At 37.1% G+C, this 16982-nt stretch overlaps 1 protein-coding gene across 5 annotated transcripts in view; it reads left to right on the top strand.

The window, feature by feature from the left end:
• TBL1XR1 (TBL1X/Y related 1) overlaps positions 1–16982 on the top strand; it is a 184717-nt gene that overhangs the window by 80464 nt on the left and 87271 nt on the right. The window lies entirely within an intron of this gene.

A 16982-nucleotide genomic window follows, 5' to 3' on the forward strand; every position in this document is an offset into this window, starting at 1 on the left:
GGCTATATTTTGTGAATAGAATTTTCTTGTTAAGTTATAGTGGCAGTAATAATAGCTCTTGTGGTTTCTCCATCATCTTGGGAAAATAGTCTGTTTCTGCATATTGCATTTATCTGAATAGTTACAGTTAATGGACCATTAAATGGCTAAAATTCTGTTTTTAATTTTATAATTTTAGTAATTTTCAGAAGAGCCATTCTTGCCTATTGAAAAAATTCATTTACAAGCATTTCTCTGTAGAATGAAAATCTGTCATCTGTTAAACAGCAGGAAGACCACTGCATTCTGCAGAGTTGGGATTAGCTCTTTACTGCATATATCTTAGAAGACTTTTGGCAAGTACTCTTTTAAAATTAGATGACAGAATTGAACTAAATTTCTCAAGTTCCATCTCATTCTCCCTTACAAGAAGTAATTCCTTTACCTAAATGGTATTTGCTTTTTATTTTGGGGATCAGCAACTAGCAGGAGGATTTTGTATATACCTTCTTTTTCAAAATGTTTTCTGTAGTGCATTATCAAAAGCTTTAATTATATTTACTTAATCAAATTTTAATTAATAGTAAATCAGATAGCTATAGAAACTGATGAAGGTTTATAGAATTTAGTGGGAAGTGGTAGATTCATCAGTCTGAAATGAAACTATAAAAAATTAACCAGGATAAGTGGGTGAGATAAGTTATCTGTGAAAATATCCCTAGGAAAGGATTCATTTTAAAGATGGGCTTGTCAGGATATTAGTAACAGGAAGATTTCCTCTAAGTATCTTCTGAATTCTCATTGGTGGAAAAAAGACCTCTCCACCCCTTTCTTCTTCTTCCCCCCACTTCTGCCTCTGTTTCCTCTCCCTTCTCTCTCTCTCTATCTCCCCCCCTTCTCACCCCCCACCCCCCTGTCTCTCTCAGCAGTTAACTGGGAATTTTGGGGAAAGTAAGGATTTTTTGTGTGTGGCTTTGCTTAGCCCACCAGGTGACGTGCATCTTCATTAATTCATCACACAGCTGCTGGTTTCTTTAGGGTCCTCGGGTGACTCATTAAGCATCATCGCATCTGCCGTTTTCCTCAGGAGCACTACGGAGTCTCCCATGTAAGCAGCAGCCCTGTGGTAAATCAGCTTTGGCACTTGTTGAGTCCGCCCTTGGCTGTTTGTTTGAAGTTCACATTTGAAACCTGTTGGTTTTCTTGGTGTTGGAGTCTTACTAGTTGTGCCCTGTCTCCCCTGAGAATCCTTTGCACAGATCTGTTGGATACTTGGGGTGCAGTGCTGGGCAGCTGGCTCTCTTTTCTAGGTACCTGTCCTCATGTGAATTCTTAATGTGCCACTCCCCTGGACTGCATGGTGGTTTTTGTCTGTCTGTTTTTTGGAACATCTCATAAATTGTATTGTAAATCCAATTATCTCAAACACAATTGCCAATTTTGTTGAAAATCCTTGAAATCATTTTTAAGTCATGAACACAGAAATTTATGTTCATTTATGTTAGTGTTAGTTAGCCTAGGTACAAGTTATTTTAACTCTAATTGCACCTTGCATCATGATGTACACTTACTTTCCTAAATAAATATTTCACACTATTTTTTCTAATTATCTCATTGCATTAATAGAACTGTTATTCAAAAGGTGTATATTCCTTTTTTAAAATTGATACAGTCTTTTTTTTTAGTTACAAGTAAACACAGTGGTTCAACAGTTACCCATATTATTATATCCTCACCCCAACTAGTACAGCTACTATCTGTCAATGTAGGAAGATGTTAGAGAATCATTGGCTATGTTCTCCATGCTGAACTACTATCCCTGTGACCAACATACATTATGATTGAGAATTTTTGTGCCCCTTTATCCTCCTCCCCGATGGTAACCACCACTCCCTTCTCATTGTCTATGAATTACTGCTGTTTTGTTCATTCTACTTTGCTTTGTATTTATATTCCACAAATAAGTGAAGTTGTATGGTTGTTTGTATTTCTCTGCCTGGCTTATTTCATTGAGCATAATAGACTACAGATCCTTCCACATTGTTGCAAATAGGCGGATTTCTTTTCTTTTCATGACTGAATAATATTCCATTGTGTATACATGCCACATCTTCTTTATACCTTCATCTATTGGTGGACACTTAGATTGCTTCTGTGTCTTGGCTCTTGTAAATAATGCAGTGATAAACATAAGGGTGCATATATCCTTTCGAATCAGGGATTTTGTTGTCTTTGGGTAAGTTCCTATAAGTGGAATTCCTGGGTCACAGGGAATTTCTGTTTTTAGAGTTCTTTGAAGAACCTCCTTACTGCTTTACACAGTGGCTGTACCAATTGACATTCCCACCAGCAGTGTAGGAGGGTTCCCCATTCCCCACATCCTCGCCAACATTTGTTGTTATTTATCTTTTGGATGTTGTCCATCCTAACTGGTGTGAGGTGATATCTCACTGTGGTTTTAATTTGCATTTCTCTGATGATTAGCGATGTGGAGCATCTTTTCATGTGCCTGTTGGCCATCTGAATTTCTTCTTTGGAGAAGTGTTGGTTCAGATCCTCTGCCCATTTTTTAATTGGGTTATTTGCTTTTTGTTTGTTGAGGTGCATGAGCTCTTTGTATATTTTGGATGTTAACCCTTTATCGGATCTGTCATTTATGAATATATTCTCCCATACTGTAGGATGCCTTTTTGTTCTTTTGATGGTGTCCTTTGCTGTACAGAAGCTTTTCAGCTTGATAAAGTCCCACCTGTTCATTTTTTATCTGGTTTCCTTTGCCCGAGAAGATGTGTCAAGGAAAAAATTACTTACGTTTATATTCAAGAGATTTTTTGCTATGTTTTCTTTTAAGAGTTTTATAGGTTTCATGTCTCACATTCAGGTCTTTTGTCTATTTCATATTTACTTTTGTGTGTAAAGTTAGACAATAATCCAGTTTCATTCTCTTACATGTAACTGTCCAGTTTGCCAACACCAGTTTTGAAGAGGCTGTCTTTTCCCCATTGTATATCCATGGCTCCTTTATCGTATATTAATTGGCCATATATGTGTGGGTTTATATCTGGGCTCTCTATTCTGTTCCATTGATCTGTGGGTCTGTTCTTAATGCCAGTATGAAATTGTTTTGATTACTGTGGCTTTGTAGTAGTGTTTGAAGTCAGGGAGTGTAATCCCCCCAGCTTCATTCTTTCTCAGGTTTGCTTTTGCTGTTTGGGGTCTTTTGTGTCTTCCATATGAATTTTAGTGCTGTTTGTTCTAGTTCATTGAAAAGTGCTGTTGGAATTCGAATAGGAATTGAATCTGATGCATTGAATCTATAAATTGCTTTGTACAGGATGGTCATTTTAACAATCTGAATTCTTCCCATCCATGGACACATGAAAGATTTCCACTTGTGTCTTCTTTAATTTCTCTCATGAGTGTCTTAGAGTTTTCAGAATATAGGTCTTCAACCTCTTTGGTTAGGTTTATTCCTAGGTATTTTATTTTTTTTGATGCAATTGTAGATGAAGTTGTTTTCCTGATTTCCCTTTGTGCTAGTTCATTGTTAGTATATAGGAGTGCAACAGATTTTTGTGATTAATTTTATGCCCTGCAATGTTGCTGATTCCAGTTACTAGTTCTTACAGTATTTTGGTGGAATTTTAGGGTTTTCTATGTATAATATCATGTCATCTGCAAAGAGTGACATGTTTAAATTCTTCCTTACGAGTTTAGATTCTTTTTATTTCTTTGTGTTTGTGCTGTGGCTAGGACCTCAAGTACTGTGTTAAATAAAAATGGTGACAGTGGACATACTTGTCTTGTTCCTGATCTTAGAGAAAAAGCTTTCAGCTTTTCATCATGAAGTATGATGTTAACTGTGGGCTTGTCATATATGGCTTTTATTATGTTTGAGGTATGTACACTCAGGGCCCATTTTGTTGAAAGTTTTTATGATGAATACATGTTGAATTTTATCAAATGCTTTTTCAGCATCTATTAAGGTGATCCATATGTGGTTTTTATCCTTTTTATTAATGTGGTCTATGATACTGATTGATTTACAAATATTACACCATTCTTGCATCCTTGGAATAAATCCCACTTGGTCATGATGGATGATCCTTTTGATGTATTTTTTTACTTGAAATATCATTGATAGACACTCTTATGTTGGTTTCAATATACAACACAGTGGTTTAACAGTTACCCCTATTGTTGAATCCTCACCCACTCTGTTGTGCCTATAAACTTTTTTAAATTAGAAATTCAGTTTCATTGCTGGTAATTGGTGTGTTCAGATTTTCTGTTCTCCCTGTGTCAGTCTTAGAAGGTTGTATTTTTCTAAGAATCTGTCCATTTCTTCTAGGTTGTCCAGTATAATTTTTCATAGTATTTTGTAATAATTTTTTGTATTTCTGTGGTATCTTTTGTGACTGTTCCTTCTTTGATTCTGATCTTGTTTGTGAACTCTCTCTTTTTTTCTTGGTAAGTCTGGCTAGGGGTTTATCTGTTTTATTTATTTTTTCAAAGAACCAGCTCTTAGTTTCATTTTTTCTTTTGTTTTACTCTCTGTATTATTATTTCTCCTCTGATCTTTATTATGTCCCTCCTTCTACTAACTTTGGTCTTCATTTGTTCTTCTTTTTCTAGTTATTTATTGTGAGTTTAGACTTTTTATTTGGGGTTGTTCTAGTTTTTTGAGGTAGGCCTGTATTACTGTGTACGTCACTCTTAGAACTTCCTTCCCAGCATCCCATAGATTTTGGGTTGTTGAGTTTTGTTTTCATTTATTTCCAAGTATTGCTTTATTTCAGTCATTGATTCATTGATTATTTAGAAGCATGTGTTTAGTAGCCTCAGTGTGTTTGCAGGCTTTTTGTTTTCTTTATGTAATTTATTTCTAGTTTCATATCATTATGGTCTGAGAAGCTGCTTGAAACAATTTCAGTCTTTTTAAATTTATTGAGGCTCTTTTTGTGGGCTAGTATGTGATCTGTTCTGGAGAATGTATGTACACTTGAGAAAAATGTGTATCCTGCTGCCTTTGGGTGGAGTGTTCTGTAGATGTCTGTTAAATCTACCTGATACAATGTATTGTTCAGTGCCTCTGTTTCCTTACTTACTTTTTGTCTGGTTGATCTATTAATGTGAGTGGTGTGTTAAAGTCTCCTACAGTGAATGTGTTCTAATCTATTTCCCTCTTTAATTCTGCTAGTATTTGTTTTACATATGTAGGTGCTTCTATATTGGGTGAGTAGATATTTATAATGGTTATATCCTCTTGATGGACTGACCCCTTCATCATTATGTAATGTTCTTTGTCTCTTGTTACTTTCTTTGTTTTGAAATCTATTTTGTCTGATAGAAGTACTGCAACTCCTGTTTTTTTCTCCTCCTTATTTGCATGAGATATCTTTTTCCATCCCTTCACTTTTAGTCTGTATATATTTTTGGGTCTGAAATTACTCTCTTTTAGGCAGTATATGGATGGGTCTTGTTTTTTTATCCATTCTGCCACTCTATGTCTTTTGATTGGTGTATTCAGTCCATTTACATTTAAGGTGATTATGATAGGTAGGTACTTATTGCTGTTTTATTAATTGTTTTTATAGCCCCTTTCTGTTCTTTACTTATTCTCTTACACTCTTCTCGTTATTTGATGGTTTTCTTTAGTGTTGTGGTTGAATTCCTGTTTTTTAAGTTTTGGTGTATCTATTCTAGGCTTTAGGTTTGTGGTTACCAAAGGTTCAAGGATAGCTTCCTCACTATATTAACAGTGTATAAAAAGTTGCTGATTGCTCTAATTCTAACACAACCTCAAAGTACTTTTGAAAAAAATGTACTCTCCTTCTCCACACTTTCTGTGTTAGATGTCATAATCAAAACTATTTAGCCATAGGAACATTTCCATTTATAGGAGTCCCTTGAACATATCCTGTAATGCTGGTTTTGTTATACATTTTTGAGGCTTTGTTTTTCTGGAAATTGTTTAATCCCTGCTTCAAATTTAAATGATGATCTTACTGGGTAGAGGATTCTTGGTTAAAGGTCCTTCTGTTTCAGTACATTAAATATTTCATGCCACTCCCTTCTGGCCTGTAAAATTTCTATTGAGGAGTCCACTGATAGGCTGATGGGGTTTCCCTTATAAGTAATCTTTTTTCTCTCTCTGGCTGCTTTCAGTACTCTCTCTCTGTCCTTAGTCTTTGCTATTTTAATTATTATATGTCTTGGTATTGTCTTTTTGGGGTTCCTTTTGCTAGGGATTCTGTGCTAGGGATTCTGGGGAAGTTTTCAACAATTATGTCCTGAAAGAGACTTTCTATCCCTTTGTCTCTCTCTTCTCTTTCTGGTACTCTGATTATGCAAATATTGTTTCATTTGGATTGGTCACTCAGCTCTCTTATCATTCTTTGATTTCTGGAGATCCTTTTTTCTCAACTTCATTGTGTTCCTCTTCTTTAATTTCCATCTCATTGATTGTCTCCTCTACTTGCAGCTATCCATTACTCAGTTTCAGTTTCATTTCAGTTAGTGTATTCTTCAGCTCTTGTATCTCTTTGTTGAAGTCTTCCCTGAGATCTTTAATACATTTCTGCAGATCTGTGAGCATATTATTTATGACCTTTACTTTGAAATCCTTATTGAGAAGGTTGGTGATCTCCATTTCATTTAGCCCTCTTTCTTGTCTAATCCTGTAGTTTTGTTTGGAACATATTCCTCTGCCTTCTCATTTTGTCAGGGATTCTGTGTTTCTTGCTTTGTACTGGACGAATCTGCTGTGCTTCCTGATCTAGAGTAATGGCTTCATGAAGAAGACATCCTGTGGCGCCCAGGAGATCACAAATCTTTCCTCTCCAGTGTCTGTTCTCCTTCGCGGTGGAGCTCCAGTTGTGCTGGTGTGCAACAGGCTGGGTCGCCTGTCTGTCTCTCTGCGGGTGGTGGTTTATCTCAGTCTCCTGAGGCCAATGGTTTGCTTCAGCTAGGCCTATGTGATTAAAGAAGTGCTAGGATAATTGTGTGTGGAGCTGCCCTCTGCATGCCCTTCATGGTGGTGGGACTGCTTGGTTGATGGGGGTGGGTGGGCCAGTTGTAGGGCAGGTTTCACCGTGGAAAGGTGCATGGGTTGGCAGCTGTGGCAAGTCACCCCATTGCAGAGCTCTTAGGTGCTTGGCACTGGCCGTGAGCTGCAGTGTAGGAGGGTGCCTGCAGGAAGGTGCTGGCACAGTGGCAGCAAATTGCATGCTAAGAGTGAGCCCTGGTGCACTGAGGTAGCAATTGGCATGGTGGAAGAGCCCCATGGGCCTGTGGTGGCAGCATGATGTGTGTGGTGGGAGGGCACATGGGTGAATGGTGGTAGCAAGCTGGGCAGTGGGAGGCCCCAGCTGGTGGCAGATGGGCTATTTGCTTCACAGTGGTGCTCAGCTGCTGTAGCAGTCAATCCCGTGGACACCCCCTAACAGTGGCGAGGCGCTCAGCACCCAGCTTGGCCACCCCTGGGGAGGAAGATGCTCTTGGAGCTGGCTCCTCCAGGCCCCTCCCAAGTTGGGCTGAAACGCGACCCTGAAAGCTGGGAGTCTCCCTGTGCCTGACAGGCAGCAAAGTCCGACAGTCCTGGGCTCAGTGGGCTAGGCTGTCCTGTTGGCTGCCTGCAGGCTGAGCCACTAGCCAGGTGTATGGATCACTGGGGTTCCTCAGAGTGAGCAACCCACCTGGTCGAGGGAGGACTGGGGAGATTGGGTCCCCCTGCTGTTTCTTCTGCAGACACAGCCCTGTCCAACACCTGCCCCTCTGGATCTCCTCCCACTGCTGGCAAATTTGCAAACTGCTATCTGTGTTGGGGTTCAGCAGTACCAACGAGCTTGCCTGTCCTCCACAGGTGTCTGGCATCTCAGCCTTCCAGAATGTTCCAAATGTTCCTGGTGTCCAGTCCCACTGATCACCATAACCCAATGTAGGCATGGACTCCTGTTCCTAGAGCAGATCTCCAGGGCCAGGTGTGCAGAGTTCCTGGGTATCTGTCTTCTCCCCGCTCTATTCTTCTTCCTCCTGCCTGTGGGCTGGGATGGGGGAAGGCCTGGGGTCCTGCTTGGTGCAACTTGGCCACTTTACCCATTTCTGTGTGGTGGTCTCTTCTTTCCCAGGTGTAGGTGGTCTGTTCTGCAGTCTTCAGTTCATTTTCAGGTTTAGTTTTATTTGCTGTAGTTGCTTTGTGTGAGTGTGTGTGTTGGTGGGGGGGAGCCTTCTTCCCTGTATTTGTTGACTTTTTGTGAAAAATTTTAGACATAGATAAGGAGGGAGAATAGCATGAAGAACTGTCACCCAGCTGCATTAGTGACCAATTTTGTTTCATCTTTACCTTGTTCTCATGTCTATCCTCATCTCACATGATTACTTTGAAACCAGTACATATATCACATGATTTCATTCATAAGTATTTCAGTATGTAGTATGGAATATAATGGACTTTTGAAAAATATATACCACAATACCATTATCACACTCTAAAAATGGACAATTTTTTTAATTTGAAAAGGAATTTAATACTTTTTAAAAAATTGTATACCCTAACTGTATCAGTTTTATTGATTTATTATCTATAATGTTTCTATAATGAGAAACTTCCCTCATCTGATATTTGGTTACTCTGTGGCACAGTTTGCACAAGAAAGAAATTGTAGTAACAATAACATAAAATTTACCATAGTAAGCATTGTTAATTGTGCTAGCTATATTCATATTACTGTACAACAGATCTCTAGATCTTTTCCATCTTGCAGAACTGAAACTCTACTGTTGAACAAAAACCTCCCATTCCCTCTCCTCAGTTGCTAAAAACAACCATTTTGCTTTTTGTTTATGTGAGTTTGACTAGATTACCTTATGTAAGTGGAACTATATATTATTTATTTTTTGTAATTGGCCTATTTAACTTAGCATGTATCCTTTATAGGTTCATCCGTGTTGTACCATGTGAAAGTACTTCCTTGTTTTTAAAGGCTGAATAATCCATTGTATGCATAAGTCATATTTTCTTTACTCATCTCTCAGTGGGCATTTGGGTCACTTTTACCTTGGCTATTTTGAAAAATGTGTTGATGAACATAGGTGTAAAATTATACCTGTGGACATATACCCAGAAGTAAAATTAATGGGTGCTATGGTAGTACTAGTTTTAATTTTTTGAGGAACCTCAATACTGTTTTCCAATGTGACTGCACCATTTTACATTCCCAACAAACATGCACTAGGGTTCTGATTTCTACATTCTTCTGAACACTTGTTATTTCTTTGGGTCATTTTTTGGGGAGTGGGGTCGGGTGAACAATAGAGGGTATTCTAATGGATGTGAGGTGATGATAATTTTCTTAATATTAGAAAGTTATGCATTTAATTTGTTTTTCTCATATGCTCATAAATAGGTTTTTACAGAAACCCCACAAAATGCATACATTATATGTAGTTGATATTTAAACTTTATAATTCTACCTTTTTATTATATTTTTTCCCTTATTTGTCCTATGAGATTTCCTCATTCAGTATTTCATTGATTGCATCCCTGTAGTAAATGCCTCTCATTCCTTTGTAATTTTTGTAAAACGGTAGCTCTAAAAGCTTAATCTAATTCAGGTTTTACTTGCTTTAATTTGTGTGTGGGGTGGGTAGAGTTAGAATGGGAGAATATTTTCTAAGGTGGTACTAAGTACCTACCCCATGAACTGTATGTATTTTGTTGTCTTTCTCTCTGATACTAGGTGACACCTGATGACCATTTCCTAGATCCATTATCTCCATGAGTGTGTACAAAATACCCTAACTGTATCAGTTTTATTGATTTATTATCTATAATGTTTCTATAATGAGAAACTTCCCTCATCTGATATTTGGTTACTCTGTGGCACAGTTTGCACAAGAAAGGCATACTAAATACTCGATTCTTTCTTTTATCTACCAATTTTCAAAGCAGTGAGTTGTTTCCTGGAGTCCTGGAAAAGTAGACCAGTGATAATGTTTTTAGAAGTGTCTTTGTGACCTTGTGGATATATGTTTTTGATCTGTTTATTGCATTGTAGTTCTTATTCTTATTCTTACGGTTGCTCAGCTTGTCTTGGCCAAAGCAGCCTTTTTAAATTGACGTCTGAGTTGTTTTCACAGGACTCAGGTGACTCCTTTGCTTTCTGACAACTGGACGTTCTAAGTTCTTTTTGAACATCTTCTTCCTTAGTCCTTAAATCAGCTGTGACTCTGAGAAGTCCTGCTTCCCCTTAGTGAAAAGCAGTATTTTGAGCCACAGCCTAGTGCCGTGGGTATTCATTGTTTTGGGTTAGGGTAAGTAGTAGATGTCTGTGATGTCTATGATGTCTATGATGTTGCTGATAAAAAATTGTTTTTTTTTTTCAAATTCAAGTTCTTTCATTTCAATAGTTCTGTATTTTCTCATGCTGAAAAATCTGTTTTCCAAATGGTATTTACATAAACTTCTTACTTTTATGTGTTTATATTCTATGTAATATTAAATCATACACTGATTATAAATAAAATATAGATATTAAATATATGAAATGTAGAATATATAAATGAGATGTAAGATGTAAATCTGTAAATATATAAAATAAACATAAGTTGTATACATAATATAATTTTGTATTTATAAATATATTCAGTTTTAAGCCAGTGCTAAAAATATGACTCCTGAAAACTGCTTTTTTTTGGCCCATGTTCCATTGAGATTTACATTCAAAGAACTGTATTTTAAAGTACTTAAAGTAAATCCACTTGTATGACTTTTCCACCAACCTGATAACATAGGTCCATATGTTGCATTTTATTCTAGTATGTAGGATTTAAAAATTTTGATTTGGTTTCATTGTACAATTATATATAAAACATTATTTCAAAGTGAGCTAATTGTTATTTCTTCCTCCCCTTGTCAATGACCAGGTTTAACTAGATCACTGTTTTTAGAAATATGTACAAACCTATATATATTTAACTTAGCATAGTAGAGATTACCTTATGCAGTGTGTAGAGTTAGTCCTCATTCATTTTAACAGCTGTGTGGTCCATTTCATGGATGTACAGTAGCTGTTTCAAGAATGGGAGTTTTGGATGTAAGCATAAATTGGCATGTTATTTTTTTAGGCAATTGGCCAAATCCCTTCTGTAGGCATTATACTGTCTTATATTCCTTCCAGCAGTGTATGAGGGCACCTGTTTTCCCACTTGCAGAGTGCAGTGTCAGGATTTTTGGAATAAATGCAGTATATTTAATCTGATAGCTGAGAAATGATATCTCACCATAGTTTTAATTTGCATCTTCTCGTATGTTTTAGAACTGTCTTTTTTTCTTTGAACTATTTTTTGAACTCTAGATTCTAAAGATAGAATCTTTGAAGAAAGCTTTACCAACTTTATGGACTAGTTTTTTTGACCACCTATTTTATCTTGTTCTGGTTCTGTAGTAGTCATCCCACAACTTCGAAAAAGTAATTTGGTTTAACAGATTTTCCTGCTCAGAAAATAATCGTGCTAACAAGTTGTTTCAGGTTTGATTTCCATTGAATCAAACCCTTGATTATAATAATTTTATTTGAAAGGTGAACCTGGAAAGTTGCTGTGGTGGGTGTAGGAAAGGAAGAAAAAGAAGAGGGAGGCCAGTACAGGTGCCTTAAAGACTTAAGTTACTGTTGTGGGCAGATGGGGCTCAGATTATGTGGGGACCTCTGGGAGATAGTGCAGAACATGCCTCTGAGTCGTTCTACTCAGAGGACATTGAGGCTGGGGTAATTTGTCCACCAGATCCCATTCTGTATCGGTATAGTTAACGCTTTGGGGAGAGCAGGACATTAGCTCTTTAGAGCAACTCAGCACTTCCTCACTGATCTAAGCTATAGCCAGAGGTGGCCCTCAGGTTTGTCCTAAGAAGATGCCTAGCTCCTAAGGAAAAAGAGTGGTAAGAGAATGTGGGCTGGGCACTGTCAGCCTTTGTTGCATCAGTGAATATTCTAGTCTGCTGGCAATTATATTTCTCTGTGTTAAGTAAATCATTCTCATTCATAAATTTGTCAAGTGTGTGTCATTAACATCTATTCTCCCAGAACTTGATATCTTAAGAGAACTGGTAAGTAGTGAATGTAAGTAAGGCATGGCTTGCTAGACTGAGGATAAGACCCTAAGTAGGGAGTTATGACCCTGCCGAGGTAGCTCCCAAGAAGCAATGTGGTGCATATTGAGGAGCCAGTCGTGTGTTCCCTTTTGCCGCCCACTTCTTAAAAACATATTTCCTATAGGTTCATTTACTCTATTCTTCCTCATTATTTATCATCTATCTTTCACTGTCATGTGATTTTTTTAAAGCATTATTAAACGTGAAGAATGAATGGCATTACCATATAGATGACATTATATGAAGTATTCATTTTCTTTTGGTTGAGAGTTTATGACTCTGAAAAAACTAATTTTCAAATCAGTATTAAAAGGGTTACATTGAAAAATTCACAGTGTTTAGGGTTGTTTCCTTAATGGATGGAGCTGAAAACAGCTACTGAATTTCTTTTAGAGGGTTCTATGCTTTTGTGTATGTGTGAGAAATTGTTATATTTTATTAGAACAAAACAAATGATAAACTCAAAACAGCACATACACATTGGAGTTGTATTTAACTGGCCACCAGTGTCCACCATTGGGTGATTGTAATGTGAAGTGAGGCAGATATAACTCTCTCAAATGGAACCTGTGTGTGGTATCATGTGAAAGGCAAAGAAAGCATGGATTCTTACACAGTATTTTATCCTTACACTGAATGTAATGGTGGAACCTGTTTTGATGAGTTGTTAATGTTCTTTAAAACTTGATCTTCTTGCTTGAAATAATTTTGTTGTCTTTTTTACAGGTTCTTATATAGGCATCTTGCAACCAGAAATGAATCTTAGTGCTCATATCTTGGGCAACCCTGAACAGAGTGAGAGCAAGGGCTTTTATTTACATAGCGGGATGAATCTTTAATACAATGTTTAAAACAAAAGGTGTCATATCACTGATTTTTTTTCAGACTTTACATTTTACAGCTCCTCAAACTGTCCATACTATGTTAAGATAGTTTAATGCATTTGGGTTTAGGCTACATGGTTTAGTGTTATTACCAGTACAGCCATAAAGTTGACAGTATATAGACCATTGCATATTTCATGGGTGTCTTGAAGCCATCTATTTTTCTTCTCTCATCAATCCATTCATCTTTCTGATGAATAATGCTGCTTTTTTGATTATTTCCTTTTCTTCAAAGAGAAATTAGTATAAATACTAAAGTTTGGTATGTAAAAGACAAAAATTTCCAGTTTTAACTGGAACTTTGCTTGTTCGCATTCTGTCCTTTTAAGCCAATTTCAGTTATTTCTTTATGTTTTTCCTACTAGTCTGTTGAAAGGGATCTTTCACAATGCCTACTTTTCTCTCCTTCCCTGAGATTACTGTCTTCTGCTGTAAGGAGGATATTTTAAAAAATACACCAACATTTTCTTACTATACTGTAATCTGTGTATATAAAGGACCACCTGGTTTGAGATTCATTTCCAGTCAAATGTTTAATAGGATTATTTTTGAGTTTATTATAATGTGTTACTTTGAAAAGTGATTTAGAGTAGAAGGGTTTGTGAATTTGGAACAGATCAAAGAAATATTTTAAATGTGTAGGAGACATCAAAAGACATTTTGATGAGTTAAAAAAAATTTTATTATTAATGAAAAAGTAATAAAAATCAGACCAAAAATGGAAGAATGAGGAATATTCTGTAGTGGAGAGTTAGATACCTTACTTAAATGTCTCTGTAACTCTATGGAATTGTTAATATATCTGTTTTATAGGTGAGGAAACCATTATTCCTGGTTATAATCACCTAGATAATAAATTGTAGAGTCTGAATTCTAAACCAGATCTTGTCTCCATAGTTCCACTTCTCTCCTGAGAATGTGTCAGTACCTCTGTTTTAATATGTAGAAGATAGGACCTATGGCATGATGGAACTGGAGTGGGACTGTTCTCAAAAAGATCAGTTGTTGCCCTTTATTTTGCTTGGGGACAATTAAGAAACAAAATTGTGAAGTCCATTAACAAAATTTATCCATTTAAAAAATACCTAAAGGTTACTTCAGTTCTTTGCTATTTTCCTTCAAAGGAGGAATTTGGTATCTGGGTGAAATTTTAGAAACTAAATAAGTCACAACAAAGCATCTGATTTAAATATTGTATATTTTTGAAGTATATTTTGTTTCCTTCTCTGTCTTCTAAATCACTTATTTGAAAAATGAATTTTGTTTTATAATGCCTTTTAATTATATTCCTTACATGATACTTCCTCCCACAATTGTGCATAGGATAGAACGGAGGTGGCTTTCAAGCTTGCTAATTCATTTATTTTGAAATAATATAAAAGCCATTGTCTACTTTTTTTTTTAAATAGTAGGTTATACACTTGGAAATTTATTTCAGAAACCGGCCTTCTCTCATCTGTGCCCTGCCATTAACAAGGCAGATCTCATTACCACCACCAAAATATAGTTTATTTGTGTGTGTGAGTGTGCATGTGTTCATATATATATATTTATATATATAATAGATTACTTATTGAGACAGTTTGGCCCTTGTTTGGTGTTGTGTGTCTCTCCTACCCCCTTCAATTGCCCTTCCAGCCCCACATCTACCTCTGCACTGCATAGTGTGGTAGTCACTAGTGCTGTATAGCTATTGAGCACTTGAAATACAACTAGTCATAATTGAGATGTGCTGTAAATATAAAAATGCATTTTCAAAACAAAATAATTTTTGATTTTAAAGTTTTATAAGAATAATACTTGGATATATTGGATTAAATAAAGTAATACTATGAGAATCAATAGCCACCTCTTATTAAATTTTTCATGTGATACTAGTAGGTAGTATTTTTCTAAACCAGATTCCTTTGTCAATATGGTATTTAGTGGCTTTCATCAAAATTGGTATCATTAAATTTGAAAATAGTTTATAAACAGTTTATCAGTGACATTTTTCTGCCTGTGTACTAAGCTCTGAACTGCTTAGGATGTGGAAAAATGCAGAAATATAAATACACAATAAAAGTGAGGAGGCAAAACGTATCTGTATAATAATTTGATCACTTCAAAGTGGTATAGCAAAGACTCATTAAGATCATTTATAATACATAAATTCTGAGGGAATATATACATAATTAGAGGTATGATTAATGGGAGATGGAATCCCTGGAGTTATTTTGAACGAGTTTTTGAAAATGCTCTTAGAGGAAATCACTAGATTCTTTTCCATTCTTTCAATTGACCAATTGTCATTTCTGAAGTATGGCTTGGTTACAGATTTTAGTGCACTGTATACATTTTTCAAAATAATGCTGTATGATTTTTATGTTGAAATTGTTAGCCATATTGAATGATTAGAATTTGTTTTAAAAATATATCTATATTAGGAATTTGGTAATGGTATGTTAATGAGTTATTGGGTTAAAAAGCAGATAAGTTTTTCCAGAATTTTGTGGTTCTTCTGTAAGGTTTGGAGAGACAAGTGTGTGCTATTAAAAACATTGACATAGAGGGACTACCACTGCTGGGATTAAAAAGTGAGGTTGGATAATTGGATTAAAGATGGTGGTGTGAGAGGTGAGACAGAGGCTTCCTCCTAAAACTGCATATAATACAAAAATTTAATTAATACAGCGAATCCTGAAAGTCCAACAGGAAAAAAAAAGGTCTTCACCAGACTGCATACACCTGGAGAAGGGAATAAACCTCACAGAACAGGATGACGTACCAAAGCCATGGCCGGTGAGACCTAAGCCCTTCCCCCACCCCAGCTCACCAGCGGGACGAAGAGAAATGGAGTGGGGAGGGGATGGAGGTCTGGGACTGCTAAACACCTACCTCTGGAGATCTGCTCTGGGAGCACAAACCTACATTACATGGTGCTCTTGTGATTAGGGGGGTTGGAAGACAGGCAGACTACCTGGAGAGACTGAGATTCCAGCTGCTTGTGGAAAATGGATCCATATTCGGCTGCTCTGGGACAAAAGAAAGGCGGGCAGTCTGAGAGACTTTCTAAGAGCGAGAGGGCTGCTAAAGGGGCAAGGATTTCCCAGAGCTTACTGCTCAGTTAACAGGTAGGGCAGGTAGACAAAATTGTCGGGGCTTGCTGTACCCAGCAGGTTGGAAACTTACAGGAGCTTCAGGTGCTCCATTCCACTGGCTGGCTGTGCAGCTCCAAGGCCCCCCACCGCTATATGCAACCTGCTGTGCCTTCTTTCTGGCCAGCCCAAACCTGGTATGCAAACCAGCAGTCCCTGCCCTGTATCAGGCCAGCCAGAGGGAAGCCTCACCTATGGCAGCTAGAAACGTAAAACATAGAGGCTTACACCTGTGTGTTCAGCCCACTGATTCTGGCAGTGCAGACAGGCATAGCAGCCAAAAAACAAGAAACAGCTCTTTCACCACAAACCCCCCCCAGGCACTAGCAGTGATCTCCTGCAACTCCCAGCATCACTCCAGGGGCTCAACAGATCTAGAGAGTAGAGTTTCTGGGCACTAGAGGGCACCAAATACAAATATGAATGTCAAAGGAACCTGGTTCAAAGCAAAATCCTACATATACCAGAAAAAGGGTCAAGTGAAACTAAACTCATCAATCTTCCTGAAAGAGGAAAGTATATTGCAATACAGACTTGTGTCAGGAAAGAAGAACAATCCCATATGAGCAGTCTGAACTCACAGTTAACAAAACTAGGAAAAGAAGAACAAATGAAGCCCAGAGTCAGTAGAAGGAGGGACATAATTAAAAATGAGAGCATAAATAAACAATCGAGAAGAATAAAACAATAGAATCAATGAAAACAAGAGCTGGTTCTTTGAGAAAATAAACAAAATAGATAAACCCCTAGCCAGATTTACCAAGAAAAAAGGAGAGTCTACACACATGAACAGAATCAGAAATGAGAAAGGAAAAATCACAATGGACACCA

The sequence above is a fragment of the Manis javanica genome, chromosome 3, assembly GCF_040802235.1.
Source record: "Manis javanica isolate MJ-LG chromosome 3, MJ_LKY, whole genome shotgun sequence".
In the NCBI taxonomy this organism is placed as follows: Eukaryota; Metazoa; Chordata; class Mammalia; order Pholidota; family Manidae; genus Manis; species Manis javanica.